The sequence below is a fragment of the Apis mellifera genome, linkage group LG6 (assembly GCF_003254395.2).
Source record: "Apis mellifera strain DH4 linkage group LG6, Amel_HAv3.1, whole genome shotgun sequence".
In the NCBI taxonomy this organism is placed as follows: Eukaryota; Metazoa; Arthropoda; class Insecta; order Hymenoptera; family Apidae; genus Apis; species Apis mellifera.
Window position 1 is genome coordinate 14,760,653 of NC_037643.1, and position 25,140 is coordinate 14,785,792.

At 33.8% G+C, this 25,140-nt stretch overlaps 1 protein-coding gene and 1 long non-coding RNA gene across 3 annotated transcripts in view; one reads left to right on the forward strand and one right to left on the reverse strand.

Annotated features, from left to right (window-relative positions):
- The window catches only part of LOC100577636 (zwei Ig domain protein zig-8), an 81,375-nt gene that overhangs the window by 44,967 nt on the left and 11,268 nt on the right, over window positions 1-25,140 (reverse strand). The window lies entirely within an intron of this gene.
- Window positions 507-14,920, forward strand: LOC102655757. Of its 2 annotated transcripts, none has more exons than XR_003304805.1 (4): window positions 507-3,470; window positions 13,309-13,839; window positions 13,929-14,064; window positions 14,183-14,920. It is a non-coding gene; the product is annotated as an uncharacterized LOC102655757 (long non-coding RNA). The 2 variants fall into 2 exon arrangements; XR_001703512.2 differs by lacking the exon at window positions 507-3,470 and adding an exon at window positions 9,723-12,909.

The window sequence follows — 25,140 nt, forward strand, 5'->3', positions numbered from 1 at the left end:
TAATTGTTCGAAGAGAAAACAAAATTTATAGGTATTTTTTTATTTTAATGATTTTTTAATACGTGTCATCATTCTTGAAAATTTTATTTGGAGGTAAATTTGAAAAAATAAAATTTTTTAATTATTTAAAACAAAAGATTTGACTTTACAATTTTCTGTCTTGATGATTTTTTTTAAATACGTGTCATCACTCTGATTGATAAAGATTTTACTCGAAGAGAAAAGGAAATTTGAAAAATTAAAAAATAGATCGAAGCGATTATTAATAATCTAACCTAACCTAACTTAACCTAACCTGAAGATTTTATTTGGAATTAATTCGAAGAGAAAACAAAATTTATAGGTATTTTTTTATTTTGATGATTTTTTAATACTCATCATTTTTGAAAATTTTATTTTGAGGTAAATTGTTAGAAAACGAAATTTGAAAGATTAAAAAGAAGATTAAATTGTTAATTATTTAGAAATAATAAAGTACAGTTTTCTATTTTGATAATGTTTTAATACGTGTCATCACTTTGATTAACTTGAAGATTTTACTCGGAGGTAAACGTTTCTTCGTTAAAAAACGATTAACGGAAGCTTTAATTTAGATAGATTTATCAGATTAAGAAAAGAGAAACGATAAATTGGCCGGGCGATTTAAGCGAATTTTCATTTAATTTTAATCGAAAAGGTGAATAATCGGATTAATAATTTTTTAACATCGATGAAACTTTGATAACACATCTTGAAATATTATTGGAAGGATGATATATTTTCGATAATTTCACGAAACTTTTTTTTTCCCTATCCAATCCGAATTAAAATATTCGAAAATAGATGAACAATAATTTACATCGTATAACGAGCTATTGCACGAGCTATTCGCTTCAATGTAACGAAGAGAGTTAAATAATAATCGTAATAAAAATTTCTCTCGAATAAAAATTCACTTTTAATCTACGCTCTCAATTGCACGAAAAAATTCAAAATTCAAAATTCAAAATTCTTTTATTCCCCCCCTCCTCTTCCCTCGAATCGAAAAATATCAACGAACATACCTTTCACGGCCACCGATTTTTCGCGCTGTCTCCGCGCGAAAATTTCAAAAGGCAAAAAAAGGAAGCTCCGCTTTGAACTCAGGCTCAAAGCATAACGAGCCGTTGCTCTGCAAGAATAATATTCGCCGCGCGGCACAAATATCAAAAACGATACGTCGGAAAAACAGAGGGAGAGGGGAGAGTGGGAGGGAGAGGGGAGGGGAGAGCGAAAATCGCGAGAGACGAGAGGAAATTTTCGAGGAAAAATGAAAATCCAGTTGACGAGTGAAACGTCGAGTATAAACGTCGTTATTACTTTTATTTAAAAAATATAAACCCGAATTTGCGAAAAAAATAATTAATCCTACCTCCCTTTTCTCTCCAACGAGTTTTCGCGACGAGAGAAAAATCAGAGTTTGCTAAATTCGAACTTTTTTTTCCTACGCGAATCCTACGCGTGGAAGTAAGAAAGATCGTTCTCGTTTAAATCACTTAATTTACTTCGTCTTCGTTTATTGAAAAATTTCCTTTTCTAAAGTCGTCCAAAACTTCTTCCACCAGTTCGAAAGATCGAACTACGACAAATTGGATTGTCAAAAAACGAACGAGCAACAAGATATGAAAAAAAGAAGAAGAGAAAAAAAGAGCAGAAAGAAGCGAGCGACGCAGCAATGTCGGAAACGTAACGCGGAATACGAAAGTTTGGATGAGCGGGATCGACGATGTGTATCGAAAAATCGTAGAGGTGGAAGTGCGAGTGAAATCCTGCGGAAATAGAAGCTTCTGCCACGAGAGATGGCGCTCGTGTGGCGACTGACGTTGACGGTTCAAAGTCGACACGTGTCGCAACGTTCTCGTTTCGTGTTATCCTCCCATCGATCGATTCGCGAAAAAAGTGCATCGAAAATGCCACTTACCAAGCTTTCACGATATTCGCGTTTATTTCGTTTCCCGGTTCGCAAGGATTTTTTATGGAAACGATGTTTCCAGAAGCCAGTTCCTTTTCTTTACTCAACTCGATATATATATATATTATTCGCGGGCGAGATTACGTGGAGAAGGTTCTCGAAGCTTCGAACGTTTTCACTCCTAGAAAGCGAAAATCAGTGTTTGAAAAAATGTTCAATAATCGGAATGTTATCGAGCCGAACCCCGATTTCGACAACACATCTCTCATCGTGAAATGAATGTAAAAAAGACGAGCTACGAGTTTTTTTAACGAATGTGTATATTCAGATATTGGACGCGTGCCGTTCAGTGGAAAGAAGTATCGCGAGAGACATCTTGTTGACAACGAGAAAAGGAAAGTTGTGAATTGGATATTCAAAATGGTAAAAATTATTTTCGAAACTATTAATTATTTCGATATTAATACATTAATATATCTATTCGTATACGTTTATACAATTATTAGTAATAGTAATTCTCTGAACTTTATGTCTATGTTAATGCTTTGAATTGGATTAGGTTAGGTTAACCGTTCGAGTACAAAATTTGTAAATTGAAACTATCGTTACAAATCGTAATTTCTTCTCTGTATTTCACGCTTATGCATCGAGGTTTAGATGTAGAATATCTATATAGAATGATCGTTTTGAATCGGTATACGTGATCAAATTAACCAATCAGACTCGCTTTCCATCTTTCCACCGGTGAACAGTGCAAGTGATATAGCAATAAGAAATAAGTGATACGTTAAATGGAGATCTCGAAGACATGTTCCTTTTTGAAACATCTTTGAGTAATCGATATTCGAGTAATAATTGTAAAAAAAAAAAATTTTGATTATTTATTTATACAACAGATTATCGAGCGATATATATATCATTCAAAATTTTGCCATCACGAAATTTTACCAAAGTTTGACACTCCTCGATTAATGCACGATTCGTTTCGCAAACGTCATTATTCATGTCGCGACTAGTTGGTCACCTGCTCTTCGACATAACTCTCGAGATTTATTATCATGGAACTGGTGAATGCGGTTCGATATCGAATCGTTTATTCCTCTTTATTCGGATTTAAATTTTATATCGCGAATATCCGAGTTTTGAAAAATTCCAAAAGCCAGGAGGAGAGGTTTCGTACTCGAGCTTATTTCGACACACCTGTTGTATTGAAATTGTACTGAGCTATATAAGTTTATTATACGAGGAAATATTTATCTTGCGAGTATATCTAGAGTGAGCATATCGACCGAGCATTGTAAATATTTATTAAGGAAACGAATTTTATTTTACTTAAATATATCCAAATTTCTGATTTAACCGAATTAACGAATTAGTGAATTATTATGATTAAACATAATCAATTTTTAATCCAAACTCAAACTTATCAAAATATTATCCCTAGGATTCGATTCGAGGAAAAAAGTTTCAACATCCACGGGGGGAACGGGAAGAGGAGAAACGAAGTGAAATTATCGCAAATATGCAGTCTATAACCGAGGTATTTATTCAATCGATTGGAGAGGAGATATGTATCCAAGTTTTATAGTGGTGTTTCCGCGTAGATACCAAGGTATCGAGTATCTCGTCGCCGAGTTAATAAACGAGAGAGGGAGGGAGAGGGAGCATAGCCTCGGCTCGCGTTGAAAAGTTTTTACGAAATAAGGAAAAATGATAAAACTTTGGAACGGAGACGACAGCTTCCTCCCCGCCTACGCGACGCGATATTGTTCACACGCTAAAAGCCGAGACGTTTTCCTAGCTTCTCCCTCCCCGCACGCATCTTCCCATATTTTCTTGTTTACAATGGCGGTGCAGCACGTTGCTCCGCCCCCCTCCCCAAACTCCTTCCACCGCTCGTTCGTTAAACGAACAATCTATCCAATCTATCTCGTTTGTTCATTTATCGAATCGTTTAATTTATAATTTTTTTTTTCGATTTATAATTGTATCAAAAATAGATAATAAATTAAAAAGGAAAAAGGAATATAATTCATTTTGATATATTATGAATACATATGAATTGCGTTATATATATGCGGAATTTTAATATTTTTTTTGGAGATTGAAGATCCTGTTTTTTTATTTTTATATACACGTCTATGCGAGAATACAATAAATTGTATTATTGTAGAAATTTTTTAAAAGATATTTCTGAGAATATCTCGATTATATCGATCCAATGTATCGTATTTTCCAATTGCGTGTCGCGATAAATTATTAAAAAAATTTTTTTTTATTATATAAATTATTTTCACGTATCCACCCGAGGATATAATGAATTGGACATGGAAATTTAATCGCATTTAAAAAAAAGCCTTCTCACGATTTCGATTTATTTCATAATTCGAAAATTTTCGGGAATATCATAAATTATAATTTATTATATATAATACTGATTGAGAATTTGGTATATCGAGTCCAAACTCGTTTCTCTTCGCGAGTCGAGCTCGTTGCACGTAAGAAATCGCATCAACCGGGCTACTTTCGCGTCAAGTTTTCGATCAAGTTTCTTCTTATATACGATCGGTGAGGATATCGCGATTGAAACGAAGGCGGTCGAGGGAGTCCTTTCTCGGGTCGCTCGTTCTCAAAAGAGTAGGTAAGCGGTAACAGGAGTGGTAGTATCGAGTATTCTCCCGTCGGTTGTTGGTAATCCTGAATAATACCGGCGGCCAAGATGCGGCGGCCAGAAGCATGGCCTCGTCGATCCTCTTTGCTTCGGCGAGCGAAACGAAACTTTCAAAATGGCTACCCTATAATTTTTTATTCTTTTCTTTTTTTTCTCGATATACATATTTAAGATTTTTCTCTTTTCTTTTTTTAATATGTATGGTGATGTAAATGTTGAAAAAATATGTATATATATTTTTTTTTCATATCGTAATTTAATAGGAGGGAACGTTTGATATAGGAAATAAATATTAATAAGGTTTTTGAGCGTGTAAGGTTAAATTCGAGCGCGAAACTTGTTTGTTGTTCGTGTTATTCTTCATTAAAGGATTCATCCAGCCTGAAAATTTCCGATTTTTATATATGAAGGTTTGTGTATATACAATGGAAATTCGTTTTTTCGAGAACCAAGCGTGAAATTTTTAGCATTTTGTCGTAGCTCCCAATATCGCTGGATATTTTTTTTTTTTTTTTATCCCTTTTTTAGAATGGTGAATTTTTTACAGAACGGAATTTAGAAATATTCCATCCACGATCCATTATGCTTTATACATATATGCAATTTTTACGAAGATATATTTTTGAAATTGGTTATATATACATATTTATATATTAATATTTCGATTGGATGCGTAAAATTACGTTGCTGATCGTTTCAAGTCGGTTATTTAAATTGTAGAAAAATTCTATCCCTCGAATTTGGGAATATTAAATTTATCTCTCGTTATTTTTGAAGAAGAATCAAAGGAATTCGATTATTTCTGATTTTCTAATTTAAATAAAAAACAACCTCGAGATCGTCATATCCTTTCGTTTTGTTCAAAATCGTTTACAAAAATTTCTCTCTAAGTTGTGGAATAATTTTATTAATAATCAAAAATATATATAATAAAACATGCTAGAAGCATTTTTATTATTATTTTATATTATTTTATTATATTTTATTATTATTTTTAGAATTATATTAGAAATTTTCTGAAATAATTTTTTCAAAAAAATTGCTCACATTCCTTTTCATTATATTCGATGGAAACTTTTCTGATATTACATTTTAAAAAAACTCTTTATCCTCGTATATTTCCTTTCCACGATTATTAATATTTAGGAATTAATAATGTTTTTTATCATTTCACATTGGATTGATAATAAATGAGAAAAGAATCGATTCGTCTGTTTTTTTCTATTTTTTTTATTACGAATAAAAAAATTCGAATTTGCATCGACGGTCGATAATGAAAATGGACGAAAGATGAAAGAGAATTGTGACGAATGAAAAGAAAAAACAGTTTAGACTTATGAATTTTTATTATTTATTTAATCAACTGCAAACGTTCTGATGAAATCAATAATCATTATATATTAACGTATATTATTTGAAAGAAAAAAGTCAATATATATTTTCAATCAAAAATATAAATTTCAATTTTATAACGAATATGATATTTTAATTTAACGTCTATTTTAATTTAAATCGTTATAAATTATCGATAAGTTTTTTTATTCTTTTTAAAATTAAGTAATTACTTCACGTTAGAAATTCACAAATCTAGTAACTTTTTTATACGTTCCACGCGATAAGAGTCGGAGACGGTTAGAGAAACGTGCAGCGCCATATCCTATTCACGAGCAAATATAAATACACCAGATACACACGAATCGTATAAATTCGTTCTTTCTTTGATCGACTAAAATTGAAAACTCAAAAATCTCGCGACGGGAAAGCTTTGCAACACGCAATTAATTCCTATCTTTATCTCGCAACAACGTGGCTGCCGAGTCTCTGTATCATCGTTGTTCAACTGTACTACTGCTCCGTCGATACAAAGGAAAAGAAGGAGGTCTCTCGGTTTATTGGCGCGTTGCCATCGCAGCGCGGCGCAAAAAAAAGCTGTGTGACGTATGAAGCGGCGCGCGATCCGCGCTAATACTGCAAAATTCATTTCGTAGCCAGGAAGCATAGCCGCCTAAACCCATTCCCGCCAAGAACCGGCGCGGTGTAAAACATTATTCCACATTACGCTTCACCGAGCCCCTAGAACACTGGATGAATTATTTCGCCGCCTCCTTCCGCCTCCCCCGCCCACTTTCCCCGCTAATCCTTCACTTTCTAACACCGCGGCCCGTCCCAAATAAATATATAGCGGTTACATCGTTCTGCGAAATTTTTATCCACAGAAATTTTTTTACACGATTTTATTATATACGATTTATATTTTAATCAGAAACGTTATTCTCCACCGCGTTATTTTGCTGCTTTGCAGTGAAATTTTTATCCACAATTTTTAACCGAATAGAAGTGGAATTATCGATTTCTTACGAACGAAGTGTTGAGCAAGGACGTAACGTAACGCGTGTATATTGTACATCTTTGTGAAAAGAATAGTCTCGACAGCGATAATTCTATTTCATTTTTATTTGTTCGATTCTTACGTTTCGATTCTGGATGAATTTGCTTCGTGAAGGGTTAATGTAACGTAAAATATGTATTTTGTATATTTTAAAAAAAATAGTCTCGAAAATGATAATTTTATCTTTTCCTCGGAACGTTCTTACGATATTTTTCTATTTTAAAATTTTTTTCCACATAAAGTGGATGGAAGTAGAATTGATAATATAAAGATCCCGAATGAATTTGTTTCGTGAAAGATTAATTAAAGGAATTAATGTAACGTAAAAAAATAATCTCGACAGTGATAATTTTATTCCTTTTTCGTTCGTTCGATCACGGAACATTTTTGCGTTATTTTGCTACTTTGCATTGAAATTCTTATCCGCAGAAAGTGGATGGGAGCGAAATTGAGAAATAAACATACGTTTCGACCTTGAATTCGAACTTTATCTACTCGAGAACGTTCTTACGTTATTTTTAAAATTTTTTTTACATTTCCTGAATGAATTCGTTTCATGAGTGTATCGTAATATTTTGTAATTTTATTTTGTCCTCTCCTTTATTTATTCGATTACAAAACGTTCTTATCTTTCTATTTTGCATTGAGATTTTTTATCCACGGAACCGGATGGAATTGAGATATAAAATTTTTTACTTCTCGACGATGATGATTTTATTTCTCCTTCTTTATTCGTTCGATTAGAATAGAACGTCCTTCTATTTTGCTATTTTGCGTAAAAAAAAATTCGATTATTCCACACACAAACATATATATATATATACACACGTATACAAGGGGATAGAAACGTGTGTACCTTACACGGAAATTGAATTACAGTCAAATTATTGGCCCGTCATTCCATTCGGATGGGGCATTAGCCCGTATCCCGATAGAACATCCGGATGGATAGAAAAACGATCCGATCGACCGACCAACGGAAATTTCCTGCAGTTCCCCTAGATTTCCCTAGATTGCCCCTCGACATCGTCCATCCGCATAATTGACCGGAAATACCGCGAATCGATGAATTTATTTGTTTTTAAAATCCAAAACGAGTGACTACGAAATTCATTATCTTAGAATATCGATATATCGATCAATCTTAAATATTATTATTATAAAAAAAATAAATAAATAAAACATACGTATCCATATTTTTGTCGACGAATTTATCGTCAAAATCCTTTTTCGAACAAATAATTATAAAAATTTATTATTTTAGAATATCGATATAATCGAAGTACTATTTTATCATCAGAATCTTTTCAATCTTTTCAACAAATAAGCACAAAATTTATTATTTTAAAATATCGATACGGTAATTCTTAAAGTATTATTTTAAAAAAATCCATATTTTTGTCGATGCCAAAATCGTTCCTTGAACGAATAATTACAAAATTTTAGAATATCGATATATATCGAAATAGTATTCAAAAAAAATTTACGTATTTTTAAAATGGGACACGACAGGATGAATTTATTATCAAAATCTTGTTTTATTACAAAATTCATTATTTCAGAATATTGATATAATCTTAAAAGTATTATTTAAAAAAATACGTATCTATTTTATCATCAAAATCTTGTTTTCAAAAATAACTACAAAATTTATTATTTTAGAATATCGATACGATCAATTCTCAAATTCTCTATTATTTAAAAAAAATCTACGAATCCATATTTTTGTCAATGTCAAAATTGTTCTTCGAACGAATAATTAACAAAATTTAATTTACGAAAATAAAATTACAAAATTTTAAAATATCGATATATATCGAAATAGTATTCAAAAAAATTTATGTATTTTTAAAATAGGACACGACAGGATGAATTTATTATCAAAATCTTGTTTTATTACAAAATTCATTATTTCAGAATATCGATATAATCTTAAAAGTATTATTTAAAAAAATACGTATCTATTTTATCATCAAAATCTTGTTTTCAAAAATAACTACAAAATTCTCAAATTCTCTATTATTTAAAAAAAATCTACATATCCATAATTTTTGATATATGAATTTATCAAAATCGTTCTTTGAATAATTACAAAATTTTAGAATATCGATATAGTCGAAGTATTATTTAAAAAAATTAAATACGTATTTTTAAAATCTTATTTTGAACATATAATTACAAAATTTATTATCTTAGAATATCGATACAGTCAATTCTCAAAGTATTATTTTAATAAAAATAATCTATGTATCCATATTTTTGTCGATGAATTTATTATCAAAATCCTTTTTTGAACGAATAATTACAAAATTCATTATTTTAGAATATCGATACAGTCGAAGTAGTATTTAAAAAAAAATCTATCCATATTTTTAAAATGCGAAACTATTCTCAAATATTCATATTATTTCTATCATGATATCCATACTCTTCTCTCAACATCTTTACGAGCGTAGATTAGAATAGGAAACATGTTCCAACTTATTGCATCTTTTCTACAAGAACTCGGTGGAAAAATAACGGTTTTATTATCCAGATTACTAAAAAATCTTATTTTTCGTCGCTAAAGAAAAGAAGAAAAACATATACGAAAAAAAAATTTCATCCTGTTCTTTCTTCTCGCAATTCGAGATCGAGATAACAAATCGAAACGAAAAAAACCGAGAAAAATTAATATCAATTATAAAATTATCAAAAAACGCGAAAAAATTCAATTCGAAACGTTGCGCTGCAAAAGAAAAAAAATTTCGAAGAATTTTATATTATACATTTTTCCGAGCCAGTCTCCAACGAATCGAAGAATCGATAACGAGAAGATCGTGCATCGATAACCTAAACCGAGAATCGGTCGATAAAGAAGAACGCATCGAGAACGGTTTCTTGCCCGACTCCGTGCCGATCCAATTGGACGAAAAGATTGAAGCGGTTAGGGTTAATATTAATACTGGAAATTGGCGGGACCGCGTTACAAGGGAAATTGCCTCGAGTTACGGGCGAGGCGGCAATCATCAGACGTCTTCGTCGCAAGATTTCAGAGGAGCTGCTTTAACCCGGCCGGATGCCATCCGCTGATACGGGATTCACGAATTTCCACCGTAAATAACCGCCCGCTTAACCCTCGCTTAAACCCAACTTAAGGTCGCCCCACCGAGGGGCGAAAACTTCGCGAACAATCTCTTTCGACGCCCGAAACCTTATTAAATCCCCCCCACCCTTCAACGAAAACACTCTCTGATTCGAGAAACAGATCCGTTTTCGATACATCAGGGATCCTCGATTCCCGAGATTAAGCCAGATTTCGTTTATATTGTTTATTGAAATTGGCTTGGGCGATCGTGGAGACGACCCGTTAAATAAGAATCATTTATCGAGAATCGATCGTGTTTCGAAGCTTTCAAGAAGTATTTCCCCCCATATCTAAGGGGATTAATCTATCCCTCGGTTGTGATGTCGTAAATAATAGATTTGTTTCTTATTTTCGAAGAGTGAATTATCAAATTGTCGTTATTATCAAATTGTAGTGTTCGTAAAACAGCAGGACGATTTTTGATTTTACGAAAAAAATAATTTCTAAATTTAATAAATAAATTAATTACAATTCTTCCTAGAATAGAAATAATTCGATAGTATAACTCATAAAGAATTATTATAAAAGATATAAAAGAATGAAGAAAAAAATTTTTATCATCGAGCGCACAAATATATACGTAAATAACATGATATACTTCGATGCGATATTCTCGTTTCGTCGCAGCAACGACGAAAAACCAACTCCCTCTCTCCCTCCCTCCCTCCTCTCATTCGCACAAACGAGAGGCGAAGGTTTAATTCCTCGAAATCGATCTGGAATAATCGTACACGTTGTACCCATTTGTAAAATGCAATTTACGTGTTACGTTATGCAACATCGATTTTATGTGCCAAACCTTGACTTATAATCCGTATAAATATGGGAGAGATTTCGCGGGGGAGAGCATCAACGGTGAAACGCGCGCGAAACAATTCGTCTACCGTGTTACGTATATAATTCATCCTGATAATTATGTACGCCGTGCGAAGATAAGCCGCCACGCGAATACGAGCCACGAGAGGTATAGCGGGATGGCGGGCGCAACAGTCGCATTAATTTCTCTTAAATCATAATAGGCGGAATTAGTATATATCTAGACTACTCGCATTACCTATTTTACCGCCCGTGAATACGATCGTGAATATAACTGGAATGGGTGTGCAAGATCGATAATTCCGCGATTCGTTCCGTTCTAATGACGTTTTAATGCTTACGTGCGCGAAGATATTCCCCGCGTGTCGTTGAAAAATTCACGCCGTATGAATCATTCCTGGATTCCTGTTATCCTGTCGTTCGTTATTCATTTCGGGAATAATATGAAATTTCTATTGGAATTCGATATCAATTTTTTTTCTCTCTCTCTTTCTCGACGAGAATAGTATCTTTTATACGAAGGGAATCCTGAAAATCATTGATCATTGATTTTGTAAATACGAATTGATGCTTTTAGATTCCATTGTATTAATGGTTTCGGGTTTATTCTGCATTTGGAAACGAAAGAATTTCTTAAAGGGAAAATTCAGAATCTTATAAAAATTATTTTTGTATTCATATTAGCTGATGGTAAAATATAACGTAAAAAACTTTGAAGATTAAATTGGCACGTCTCTATAAATTAATTTCGAATTTCTTTCGTCCCATTCATAGATAACCGAGAGATAAGTAATTATAAAAATTAGATTACAAATCTTGTCGAGTTTCTCTCTTCCGTGGCACGATTTCAGAACGAAGATTATAATATCATTATGAAAAGTATACTCGTTTCGCGGATTGCACGCTTTCAAAGCTGCGGAAGCAGCTTTCAGAACGATCCATTCGATACTCTCGCATTTCCTTTTCATTTCACAATCCTTCTCCATTCTCGTCCAACTATTTCATCCTTGGCCCGGCGAACAACTTGTCTCGAGGAATTTCACCAACGATGACGATTCAAAACGATCGTAGAATTCTATTCAACGACACTCGCGCACACGGAAAATAACGATTGAAAAGTTTTTTTTTTTTTTTTTTCATCCGACGAAAGAAGGAAATTACGAGAGTTTTGGCCCGTTTGTTTATGCAGATCAAAAATTAGAGCAGGCCGTGCGGATAATTGGAAACGCATTACTTCTGCTCTTCTATATCGTGTGCCGGTAATTAAGCTGTCATTTGCACCGTCCGAGTTCCCCGTCCGCCATTTTTACGAGTCCAGAGCCATCAAAGAGCCGTGGCTGATTTCTTGAACGTCCACTGACCAGAGAGGGAAAGTAAACATCGTAGCTGCTCGTTAAGTGCCATCCTTTCATCTTTCACGCTCAAACGGATACGAAAAGTCGCGATTAATTTACTTTTAACGTTCGATTTTCTTTTCGTTTCACTCTGTGAAATGCCAATTATCCGTCTGCAATCTACGAGAGTTGATTTATTACGTTGGGATCGCGATGAGAAGAAGTATCGGACGAGTTAAAAGAATTATTTTCAAGTGGAATACGATTATCCGTATTTTCGTTTCGCGTGTATTTTTAATTCGAGAATGGAATCGTCGAGAAATCGTGCCTCGCGTAAAGAGAATATGAGATAAGGGAATAACGTTTTTATATCTCGTTCGCATCTAGCAACATTGTGACAAGATCGGAGACTTTCCTTATCACCGTTTCTTTCATCTCGCCGTGGAAATTTAATTTCTTCGCCATCAATGCCATCAACGTTGATCTCGTTACGAATACCATTTCCAATATCGATGAAAACTCTCTCGTCCGAAGATTAATTTCGACTTTGACGATGTTTGCCACTTTGCATTAGAAATTTGTGATCGTTTTATCGCCTGGAGTTTTTTTCGAAGCAAATTTTATATTTCGAATGAAAAAGAGGTCAGTGGTTTTCAATTTATGGATTACGATTTTTAGATTATTACTTCTTACTTATTTTAAGGTATATTAATCTACGATATAGGTTAGGTTATTTATGAAATTCGTATAGAATATCAACAAGAAACTCTAAACCCGTATATTATTTTAAAGCAAGCTTCTAATATCAGTTCTACAAATTTTCCATATCTTATTTAACGAATCACGAAACAATTCACCGTGCTTCTATTCGACAAACCGTGAACGTGTTATTACTATCGAATATCGAATATCGAGCGAAAACACAGCATGGATTATATTCGAAATCCACCTTTATCAAACTTTCGACGATTCAAATTTCTAAATAGTTATCTTAAACCAATGCCAATATTAGTTATAAATTTTCCATTTCTAATTTTCCAGCTTACCCGGTGAAAGAGGACGATTTATATATTCGAGCATCGGCTCTCGTCGAGTATCGAGGAACCCGTGGAATCGGATAGCGAAGTATCAACAAGAAACTTTCAATTCAGCCGATAGACAAAATTCAAAATCCTTTCTGGAAAATAAATAATGAAACGTCGGCCCCGTCGGAAATGGAACGGTGGAAAGAGGTCGCAACAAATTGCGGATCAAATATTCCCAGGCGGGGAACGGCGGGGGTTTTCGGTCTCGACTCTCGAAATGGATTTCGAGAGCGAGAATTTCTCGTTGTTTAGTTTTATCTTTGAATTACGGCAGGAGTGGGGGAAGGAGCGAAGAGGTGGGGAGCAACCGTTATGAAAGCAAGTGGCCGCGCATTGGTTCGATGAATTCGCTTAATGGAAGCATTAGAGCATTGCCTTTCGCCCACCGTTTTCCAAGGGAACCCGGTTTTATGCTCGCCGCAACAATGACCCATCCACGCATGCGTCCGGATCTCATCAACTGCGAACGCTCTTCATAAACGTACAAGTAGGAATTACCATTCGTTGGTAACCTTCTATCCACGCAATCTTTCTTTTTTCTTTTTTTCTCCTTTTTTATTTTTTTATTTTTTTCAGTTACGAAGCTGCGTTATATAATCTTCGGAAGATTAAGATCTGTTCATCTATTGGAAGAATATATTTTTTTCTCGAGTTTTCTTGGTTATTTAAAGTGACGTAAAATATTTATTCAATAAGCGCGGTCAAGCACCAGGTATTTATTTACGTAAATTATTTACGTAATTATATTTATTTATCTTTTTTATTCAGTTATTTAAAATAAATAAATAAAAATGACGATTCTGATTTTATCTTTTTTCCCCCGAATATAGAATACAGAATTGTGATGGAAAAAGCAAGAGGGGAAGATTTCTAGGGAAGATATTTGGAAACGGAGGAACGTTTTCTTGTCGGCGAAGACAACATCAGCTCGTTGAACGTTTCATACACATAGAGTTACATGTACACGATATAAACACAAAGGAGGAGACGTTTTTGCTCCCTTCCTTCACAGAAGAATTCCAGCGTAGGAATCTGCATCTGTTTCCCTAATGTCAATCATATTTCGTTTTTATCCCCTTCCCTATGTCGCCAAAGCGTGCATTTAACCAACAAAGCAACCAACCGGGGAGGAAAGGAATTGTTAACTGTCGTCGAATATTGGAATAAAGAATTCCAGAAGAAGGAAGCGGGAGAACAGAGAGCACATCCAGCAGCGATATTTCCATGTCGTTTTATCAACAAGAGGAGGGGGAAGAAGATTCAAAAGGGTCTTTCCGCTTTAATCCAAGATTCGCAGAAGATAAGTCTAGGATTCTTCTTGTATCAGAAATAAAAAACGGAAAACAGAGGATTATCCCGCCAAGGTTATTTCCATATCGTTCCATCAATCGAAGAAAGAACTCCAGAGGAGAGGATCCACCAACAGTTTCCGCATTGGACTCTTTCAGAGATTCAAGATAATTTCCAAATTCCTATAATTCCAAAAGGTAATTTCGAAAAGAAATTAGGAGGACAGAAGAGGATCCGAAAAAGTACCCTCCTTTAACTCCAGATTCAAAAGATAATTTAGATAGAGAGAGAGAGAGAGAGAGAGAGAGAGAGAGAGAGAGAGAGAGAGAGAGAGAGAGAGAGAGAGAGAGAGAGAGAGAGAGAGAGAGAGAGAGAGAGAGAGAGAGAGAGAGAGAAAAGGAAGAAACGGAGAAGAGATCCTTTCCACGTCATTCTATCAATCGAAACTCGCAGAAGAAACGGGAACAAGATTCGAGGATCTTGGATGATTCTGGGCCAAAGACTCGAGAAAATGGCATAAAACGCGTTAATAAGAAGTCGAGGATAGGAAAGAACTTTTTCCTCCTTCCGCCGGATTTGCCGGCAAACCGTGAAACGAGAGGAAGAACGTTTTTTTTCTCGAGCCAGGTCGACCGTCACGACTGTGACGGTGGGTGACTTTACCGACCGAGCCGAACTTTTTTCCGTCCCCCCTCTCCCACTTTATACACCGTGCACAAATATTTGTTTTCCGTTAAGAGCGTTCCTCGCTTCGCGAGAAAATTCGACGGGCTGTGAAAGGTGAAAAATAGGCGAGGCAAAACTCACCGATTCGCCGTTTCCCTTCCAACCTGATGTATCGATCGATATGAATCGAAGAATCGTACGCCCCGACCAACGAATTACAGGAATTATAATACCGACCGATATAATATAATGATTACACTTCCCCTGGTGGGACGGTGACGAATTAAATCGGTAGATTTAATTTCTATTCGCTAGTTGGGAACCGATCCCGCCTCCTCATGAATTTTCATAACCAATTTATCCTCCACGAGTTTTCTTTCGAATTGAAAACCGCGTCGTCGGCCGTCGTTTAAAAACCCGTGTGGCGTTTGGAGAGACTCGCCGTAATTTCGTTCGTTTGCGGTTCGAGAGGAGTGGAGAGGAGGAAAAGCTGCTCGTTCTGGAAGAAGAGGGAGACACGACGACGACGACGAGAGACGCTGAATAATCGGTGTCGGTGAAATGTCTCGAGAAGATGGAATTAAAAGGAGAGGAAAAAACACCGTCGTTCAACCGGGGACAAGTTTATTCGGAAGAAGTAGTGTGTAACACGTGCACAACGTCGCTATTAAGATCCCCTTCGAAAGAAATTCTAATTTAATTAGACGAGGTAAACGTTTAAAGAAATACGTCCTTTCAATTCTTCGAAATAATCAAAGATATTGGAGATACTGATTTAACAATCTTCGAGAGTCAAGAATCGTTTGAAGATCAAGGTTAGTTTTTAAAATTTTTAAAAACCGTTGTAACGTTGTTAAAAATAAATGAAAATTAAATTCTTATTAAAATGACAGATGCTAATTTAAGAATCTCTTTTTCCTTAGAAATCCCTAGAAATCCCTAGAAATCGTTCGAGAGTTAAAATCATTTAAAGATCAAGGTTAGTTGAACTACTTTTTGAAATTTTTAAAAATTGTCGTTGTTAAAAATAGTATTCTTATTAAAATAACAAAATATTATTATATCAAAATAATAGTTGTCAAGAAGATGGAATTAAAAGGAGAAAAAGTACCAGGATTATTAAGCAGGATTACATTAAAAAAAAATACTAATTTAAAAATCTGTCTTTCCTTCGAAGTTATTCATTTGAAAATCAAGGTTGGTTGAACTTTTTGAAATTTTTAAAAATGGTTGTTGATAAAAATAGATGAAATTTAAATTCTTATCGAAATGACGAATGCCGATCTAATGAATTTCTTTTTCCTTAGAAATCGTTCGAGAATCATGATGAAAATTAAATTTTTATTAAAATGACAGATATTGATTTAAGAATCTCTCTTTTCTTCGAGAATCGAGATCATTTGAAGATGAAGGTTAGTTGAACTACTTTTTGAAATTTTTAAAAATGATTGTTAAAAATAAATGAAAATTAAATTATTATTAAATGACATTTAAAAAATCTCTCTTTCCTTAGAAATCGTTCGAGAGTCAAAATCATTTGAAGATCAGGTTAGTTGAACTACTTTTTAAAAATTTTAAAAACTGTGCCGTTGTTAAAAATAGTATTCTTATTAAAATAACAAAATATTATTATATCAAAACAATAGTTGTCAAGAAGATGGAATTAAAAGGAAAAAAAGCCCCGTGTTAACATTAAAAAAAAATACTGATTTAAAAATCATTTGAAGATCAAGGTTAGTCGAATTTTTTGAAATTTTTAAAAATAGTTGTTAAAAATAGATGAAAATAAATTCTTATAAATTCTTATTAAAATGACAGATGTTGATTTAAAAATCTCTCTTTCCCTAGAAATCGTTCGAGAATCATTTGAAGATGAAGGTTAGTCGAATTACTTTTTGAAATTTTTAAAAACGATTGTGCCGTTGTTAAAAATAGATGAAAATTAAATTCTTCTTCTTATTATTATTATTATTAAAATGACAGATACTGATTTAAAAAATCTCTCTTTCCTTAGAAATCGTTCGAGAATCATGATGAAAATTAGATTTTTATTAAAATGATTGATTGAAGAATATCTCTTTCCTTTGAGAGTCGAGATTATTTGAAGATGAAGGTTAGTTGAACTACTTTTTACAATTTTTAAACCGTGTCATTGTTAAAAATAGTATTCTTATTAAAATATTATTATATCAAAACAATAGTTGTCAAGAAGATGGAATTAAAAGGAGAAAAAGCCCCGAATTAAGCAAGACAACATTAAAAAAAAATACTGATTTAAAAATCATTTGAAGATCAAGGTTAGTTGAACTTTTTGAAATTTTTAAAAATGGTTGTTGATAAAAATAGATGAAATTTAAATTTTTATCGAAATGAATGCCGATCTAATGAATTTCTCTTTCCTTAGAAATCGTTCGAGAATCATGATGAAAATTAAATTTTTATTAAAATGACAGATACTGATTTAAGAATCTCTTTTTCCTTCGTGAATCGAGATCATTTAAAGATGAAGGTTAGTTGAACTACTTTTTGAAATTTTTAAAAATAATTGTTAAAAATAGATGAAAATTAAATTATTATTAAAATGACAGATTTAAAAAATCTCTCTTTTCTTAGAAATTGTTCGAGAGTCAAGAATCATTTGAAGATCAGGTTAGTTGAATTACTTTAAAAAATTTTTAAAAACCGTGTCGTTGTTAAAAATAGTATTCTTATTAAAATGTTATTATATCAAAACAATAGTTGTGAAGAAGATGCAATTAAAAGAAGAAAAAGCCTCGAATTAAGCAAGACAACATTAAAAAAAAATATGATTTAAAAATCATTTGAAGATTAAGGTTAGTCGAACTTTTTGAAATTTTTAAAGATGATTGTTGTTAAAAATAGATGAAATTTAATTAAATTTAATTTCTTATAAATTCTTATTAAAATGACAGATGTTGATTTAAAAATCTCTCTTTCCCTAGAAATCGTTCGAGAATCATTTGAAGATCAAGGTTAGTCGAATTACTTTTTGAAATTTTTAAAAACGATTGTTAAAAATAGATGAAAATTAAATTATTATTAAAATGACAGATTTAAAATTAAATTATTATTATTATTATCATTATTATTAAAATGACAGATACTGATTTAAAAAATCTCTCTTTCCTTAGAAATCGTTCGAGGATGAAGATCAAGATTTGAAGATCAAGGTTAGTTGAAGACTATGAGACATTTGAAGACCAAAATCGAGAGAATCAAATTCTTGTTAAAACGACGGAATATTATATATATCGAAACAATGGTTGTCGAGGAACGAGTTTACGGTTTATCACGGAATTTAATTGGTCGAAGTCGAAGATGGTCCAGAGAGCGAGCGACGCGTCCGCTTTTGTTAAACGGTTTTGGAGAGGATTGTTTCACGGATCCCCGATTCACGGAAAGAAATACCTTTGTGTCCTGTTGCGAAGGCAGGAGGGAGATCTCTTTAACAATTCCACGCGGAGCTTCCTTAATAATAAGTCCGTCCCACGGTCTTTTCGCGTGGAACGAATAAATCATCGTTTCGACGACCCATTAAAAACTCTCTGGAAGAAAGATAATAAGAAAGGTTCTTATTACTCGGAGGGAGAGACAAAGAGCAGAAGAGAGACTGAGGAAAATTGCTGACAACTGCAGACAACGTATCTTAACGATAAGACACTAAGCGCGTAATCCTCTTAAAACGCTTTGCCCGTTTTTTAACGTGGAAAACGTTAGCAGCGATATGTAAGAATATTACATACCTCTGCTATCTCTCCTCCCCCTCCCATTACGCCATTTTATCACACAAATTGACGATAATAATTAATACGTACACTTTATCTTCAATATTTCACGCTTTAATTATGTCAATATTCATTAAGCGTATACTTTTTCTATCTATAATCTTTGACGAATGTATCTTAATGAAAATATCGACGTCGATGAAGACAAGATCCGTGCAAATTGTGCAAAGCATTTTTTAAGCAAGTTCTTAAAAAAATGGCGTTTACCCGTCAATGGCAGGGGGAGGGATCCACAGCGTGAATTTGCGATCGAGGATTCAGTTAGAGCTGTCGATTCGACATCGACGAATCGAAATGATAGATGCGACGAGAATTGGTCGAATTGGATGTCATCGAGCAATTTTCGAGAGGAAAAAACATTGCGGTTGGTCCCAGCGAAATGGTGGCTTGATTCGGATATCCCTAGGAAATTTATATATACCCACGGTATTTCGAGGCCTGTTCTCAAAGAGAACATTTTTCTCGTTTCTTTCGCGATCGAATCAATCGAATGTAGGAGGAGGGACAGTTAATTAAATTGATTAATCGAATAGGAGGGAATATACGTTGCATATACGTTATCCATTTGTTATCGTTTATAAATATTGTTTCCCCCTTATTCGTTCGTTTCATCTTCGTGCAAATGGAAATTGCGTTTGTTGCGAGATAGAATATTACAAATCAAAAACGTGTCCCTTTCAACGTCGACGATTGACGACTCGCGGATTGAACGTGATACGAGGAATAATACGAGGGATACGTGTATTGAAAAATAATAAACGCCATTTTGCTATTTCATATATATATATATATATATATATATATATATATATATATATGTATATCTGATCTGTATCAATTTCAATTGGATAATACCAACGATTTGGTAAACTAGTTTTATACGAACGTTTTGTATCAACGGCGTGTATTTGTGCGAATTTTTTTCAATAAAAAATACATTTCCTACAGCCTCCATATCCTTCTAATTTAGAGAGGATTATTTTCTCCTTTCAGAATGGTTGAATAACTGAAAACGATAAAAGTTTGTTTCAAGTTTATTATCAGAAAAAATGCATTTCATATCCTTCTAGGATTATTTTCTCCTTTCAGAGTAGTTGAATAAACTGGAAACAGTAACCTATTATCAAAGATAGAAATAATGCCTTCTCAAAGGAAAAGAATCTATTTCAAGATAAATTTATAATAGTTTCATTACTTTTTTAAACACAACTCTTACATGTTTCTCTCATCAATATCTCTAGCCTATATCAATTTCAATTTAGATAATACAATTTGGTAATTAGTTTACATGAATGTGTATTAACAATGAATTTATGAAAGTTTTTTCAGCAAAAAATGCATTTTATATCCTTCTAATGTAGACAGGATTATTTTCTTCTCTCAGAATAGTTGAATAAAGTGAAAATTATAAGGTCCATTATTTAGAGATAGAAATAATGGTTTCTCAAAGGAAAGGATTTTCTATTTTAAAATAAATTTACGATACTTGATTCAATCTTATTATTTCTCTGAATAGAGAAGAAGAAAAAAAAATTATCATTGACACGACATATCTATAACCTATATAACCTATATATTGTATCATGAATTGAATTATCATAAAATTAGAATAATGTGATATCGACACGTATTTACATATACTTTTGAAATAGAAATATATAATCAGAAACTAGGAAGAACGTTTTCTGAAAGGAAAGGATCTATTTCAATTTTTATTATAATCTATACTTCGTGCATCGAACATTGAATTGTCATAAAATTACCGACAGAGTAATAATATAATATCGACACATCAATTTATATCAGAAACGCAAATACAAATCTTTTAAAAATTTGAATTTTAAAAATATCGTTCACCATAATTATATCTCCTTACACATTTTACATTTAAAAGGTACAAAAATTTCGACGATTTAAATAAAAACGAACAAAAATTATTCAATATCAAATCCCTTTTTATTACACCCGATATCGAATATAACGGCCGTCCCAAATTTTTCTACATTTTACCACATAAAAATAAACGAAATAAATCATTCTTTTTTGTTCTCGATCAGCAAAACTCGACAAACTTCATTCGCAACCGCTCGAAACACTATCGTAAATATCCGCAAAATTTGAAAAACGCTTCTCTCCCAATCTAATTCCTTCTCGATTCGAAAGACAAATCCTCCTCCGAGAATCAAACGCCTTCCCCCTCTTCTTTGTTCTCAAATACGATTGTTGGCAAAATTCTTTCTTTCGAAGCGAGGCACACGCAGTTTTTTTCGCAGCCGCGAATATCGATCCGCGAAATTGAAAATGGCGGAGAGGGGAGGGGGGAAAGAGGAGGAGAAGAGAGAGAAAGAGGATGTAGACATCGGCGGTTTGTTCTGGCAGATTGCCAAAGGGGTCGGCCCAACTTTCCAGATTCGAATTTGAACCGGTCCACGCCAACTTGTTCCGCCTCGGCGTAAGGTCAAACTTCTTCCTCCGTTTATAGCCGTTTATCTCGTATTTCGTAATAAATAATAATCGTATTTTCAAGACGGGGAAGAAGTTGATTTTGCTGGATCGATGTTCTTGATAAAGATAATTAAGTTTGCAAGAGGTAAGAAATTTAAGTTTTTCTTTAATCCATCATGTTGGAATGTCGTGAGGGATGGTGACACGAGTTCCAAAGTTTTTTTAACCAGATAATCCCAAGATCCTCTCCTTTTCTATAATTTTGATAATTTATCGAATTGTTAGAAAAAATGCTTGAAATAATTACTTGTTGAAAAATTCTTGAATAACGTTATATCTTTTCGTTCGCTGCTACTAATTATCATCATGCTTTGAACAACAAATATTATCCAAGTAGATTTATTCAATTATTACATTTTTGACGCATGAACCAGGATTTCTAATTCGAAGAGACGATTCGTGACAGTCTTCTTCTCGACCACAAAATCCCTCAAAAAAACTCAAACGTTTCATTTCGTTCCAGACATCCGGTCTCCATGAAGAACGTTCGACAATGCGGAAGGAACGAGCATGACCGTGTTCCTTGATTGGTTTTCCAAAAAAGGGGGAAAAATCATCGATCAATGGGGCGAACGAGAAGGGGAAAACAAGTCTCTCACTTGCTCGCCCAGTAACACTTACTTATACGCATCGACAAGCCGCCATCGAGAGATCATTCAGCATTATCGAATCGAGAATTGAAACTCACTGGGAGGAGATCAATCTTTTTCAATCGATGAAATAATTTTATATTGATTTCTTACTTCTCTACAGAATTTATATTAAAAATAATTACAATTATTTTTAATAACGAAATTGTAGAAATAAATTACGATCTATGAAAAATTATTCGTCAATCGATACTGTATATTAAGTATTTATATACTCGTTTCCTTGGATTTCCTTGCTTTTTGTTTTTTCGATTTGGCCTAAAAAATATCAGATATTTGATGGATTAATCATTCGAATACGAATGTTACTGGGAGAAATCGATACGCCAGGAAAATAAGATAGAAGAATATAAAATTGGATGAGAGAGTAACATCATTCATCCAACGTTTTTCGATCCAGAAATATTTTTCTTGAATTTATTGGCCATGCCAAACCAATTGTTCTCCGTTGGCCAGTCAAATTTTTCTCGGATCAAAAAATCGATCGCAATATATTCCGATTCTCGTTTATATTCGATCGAAGATTTCAAGAAAAGAGATTATACAACACACTTCGATTCAAAGAGATAAAATCAAATATCAAATTTTTATTAGCTCGTATATAATTAATTTATTGCAAACTTTTTATTATAAATCAAGAGCAAAGCGCTAATAAAAATTTATCGCTAATTTATTCGCAACATTCTAAAGTCTTTGTGTTTCGTTCAAGGCGACTAGAGTTGAAAAGACGGTTACAAATATTCCGTTCGAACTGCAAAAAAGCAGCTCGTAAATCCTCTCTCCATGCTCGTTTCGCGAGATGGCAGCACACGAGCGGCCAGTGACGTCATAGACCGAGTTCCCTGATCAAGCGACATCTGTCGATCCAAGAAAAATTCGTACGGAATCGGACTACGCTGCCCACGGAGTCCACTGTTTCTAGAAAACTGATCCTGCAAGTGTTCGCAATAATTCTTCTCGAACAGGATGATGGCGTTCGCCGTTGAGATTGATTCGGCTGGAAAACGTCGTCTCCAGTCCCAAGACCGCGTTTCACGCTCCACCCACGCCGAATCCTTTTTCCAACGAACGTACGAGTCGAAGACCGTTCCAAGTTCTTCTCTCGAAAGCGGCACTCGTCCTCGCGCCGTCGGTCGCCACGTCTCGACAAAATTCGCATCTCTTCGCACGTTGAGAACAATCTCTCGTTGGTTAGTTTCTCCATCGCGTGGATCCGATTTCACGCGACGATCGATATTTATTTCATTTACCGGGTGACCGGTAGTAATTAATTTATCGAAGGCAACGGTTGGATCGAGAGAAATTTCCTTCGATCGTAAATCCGCTCGTAATAATTCTCTTCCTCGACGTGCTCTTCAACGCCTCGTGCGTTCTTTTTTTTTCTTTTTCTTTTTTTTTTTATCGAAGATCGTAGATCCCACGAACGATCCAACAATTTTATATCGTGTCATCTGTATTCGACGCGCGATGAATCAAATGAGAAGCTCTCGAGCTATCCCTCTTTCGTAATTCAATTTCGTTATTATCTTACGAAACCACTTCCGTTTTTTTTTTTTTCTTTCCGTGTCACAGCTTCGCGTCGATTTCTCTTTACGAGATTATTTAAACGAGCGTGAAATTTATATCCACTCTTAGAATATCACGCTATATTATCGAAACAATCTTTGATCGAAATATCGTAGTTAACGTTTGATCGATTAGATTCAATTTTATAAAAGTTAAAGGGAGGCGTGCAACTTGTGAAAATACATCACGAAAAAGAAATGGTAATTGAAAGATTTGGAAGCTTGCCTTGTTATTATTAAAAGTCTCGTAACTTGAGTTAAAAACATTAATGGAGAGAAAGAGAAAGGACTTGAAATACCTTCGATTGAGTATCAAAGATTTTAAGCGAAAGGATAATAAATTATCGTCAAAAATCGAGGAGAATATTTCTGCTTTTACCGGGTATATTGATTTTCGATAAGTACGATAAAAAAAAAGAAAGAAAAAAACGGTTGCAAAACTTTGTGAAAAATTCAAAATGGTCGCGCGGTAACGACGACTTGTACTAAACCGAAAAGAAAAATACTCAAAATACACAGACTCATCTAGAAAAAAAAACTCTTCTTCCTCTTCCGTTTCATATTCATCAACTCGTCACGAACTGCTCTCGAATATCCCCTTAAATATTACAGAAAAACACTATTCTAGAAAATCCATCTCTCGAAATTAAAGAGAAAGAAATAAAATATTCGAAGAAATTCGATTGGACGGGAAAAATTTTCGAAAGCGAAGCGAAGCTGATTCGCTATACATATATATACACGCATCGAATAAACAGATGGCGCGCGTATCGTCGCAAGTTCTATTCCTTATCCTTCGAAAACCCGAAGTGAAGAGATGGAGGCAGTTTGGCGAGTAGAGAAAGAGGAGGAAGAAAGGGGCGTCATCGACTTAAACGGGTGATCCCGTTATAAATTCCAGATTTGTTACCCGATTGTTCCATATTTCGTCGTTCGGGAAAGGGAGAGGGAGAAAAAGGGCTGTCCCGTATCTGTACAGTAACAACATCGTAAATTGCCCGTTGATATATCGACCGGCCTCGACATCGCGGTGACTCGCGTTATTTGTCGCTTTGAATCCGCGCCACGAGAAATCTTTTTCCTACTGTGAAAAATCCACTCGATTGTTAATAGGAAAATATATAGAAGAATATATATATATATATATATGTGTATTTGAAATTTATAGATACAACAATATATCCACTGAAGAAAAATAATATGTATTTACAGTATATAACTCTATTTTGAAATATTGATCGAGTATTGGTGAGTGGAATATATTTTCAAGTTCACGAATATATATATATATTGAAAATATTGATTG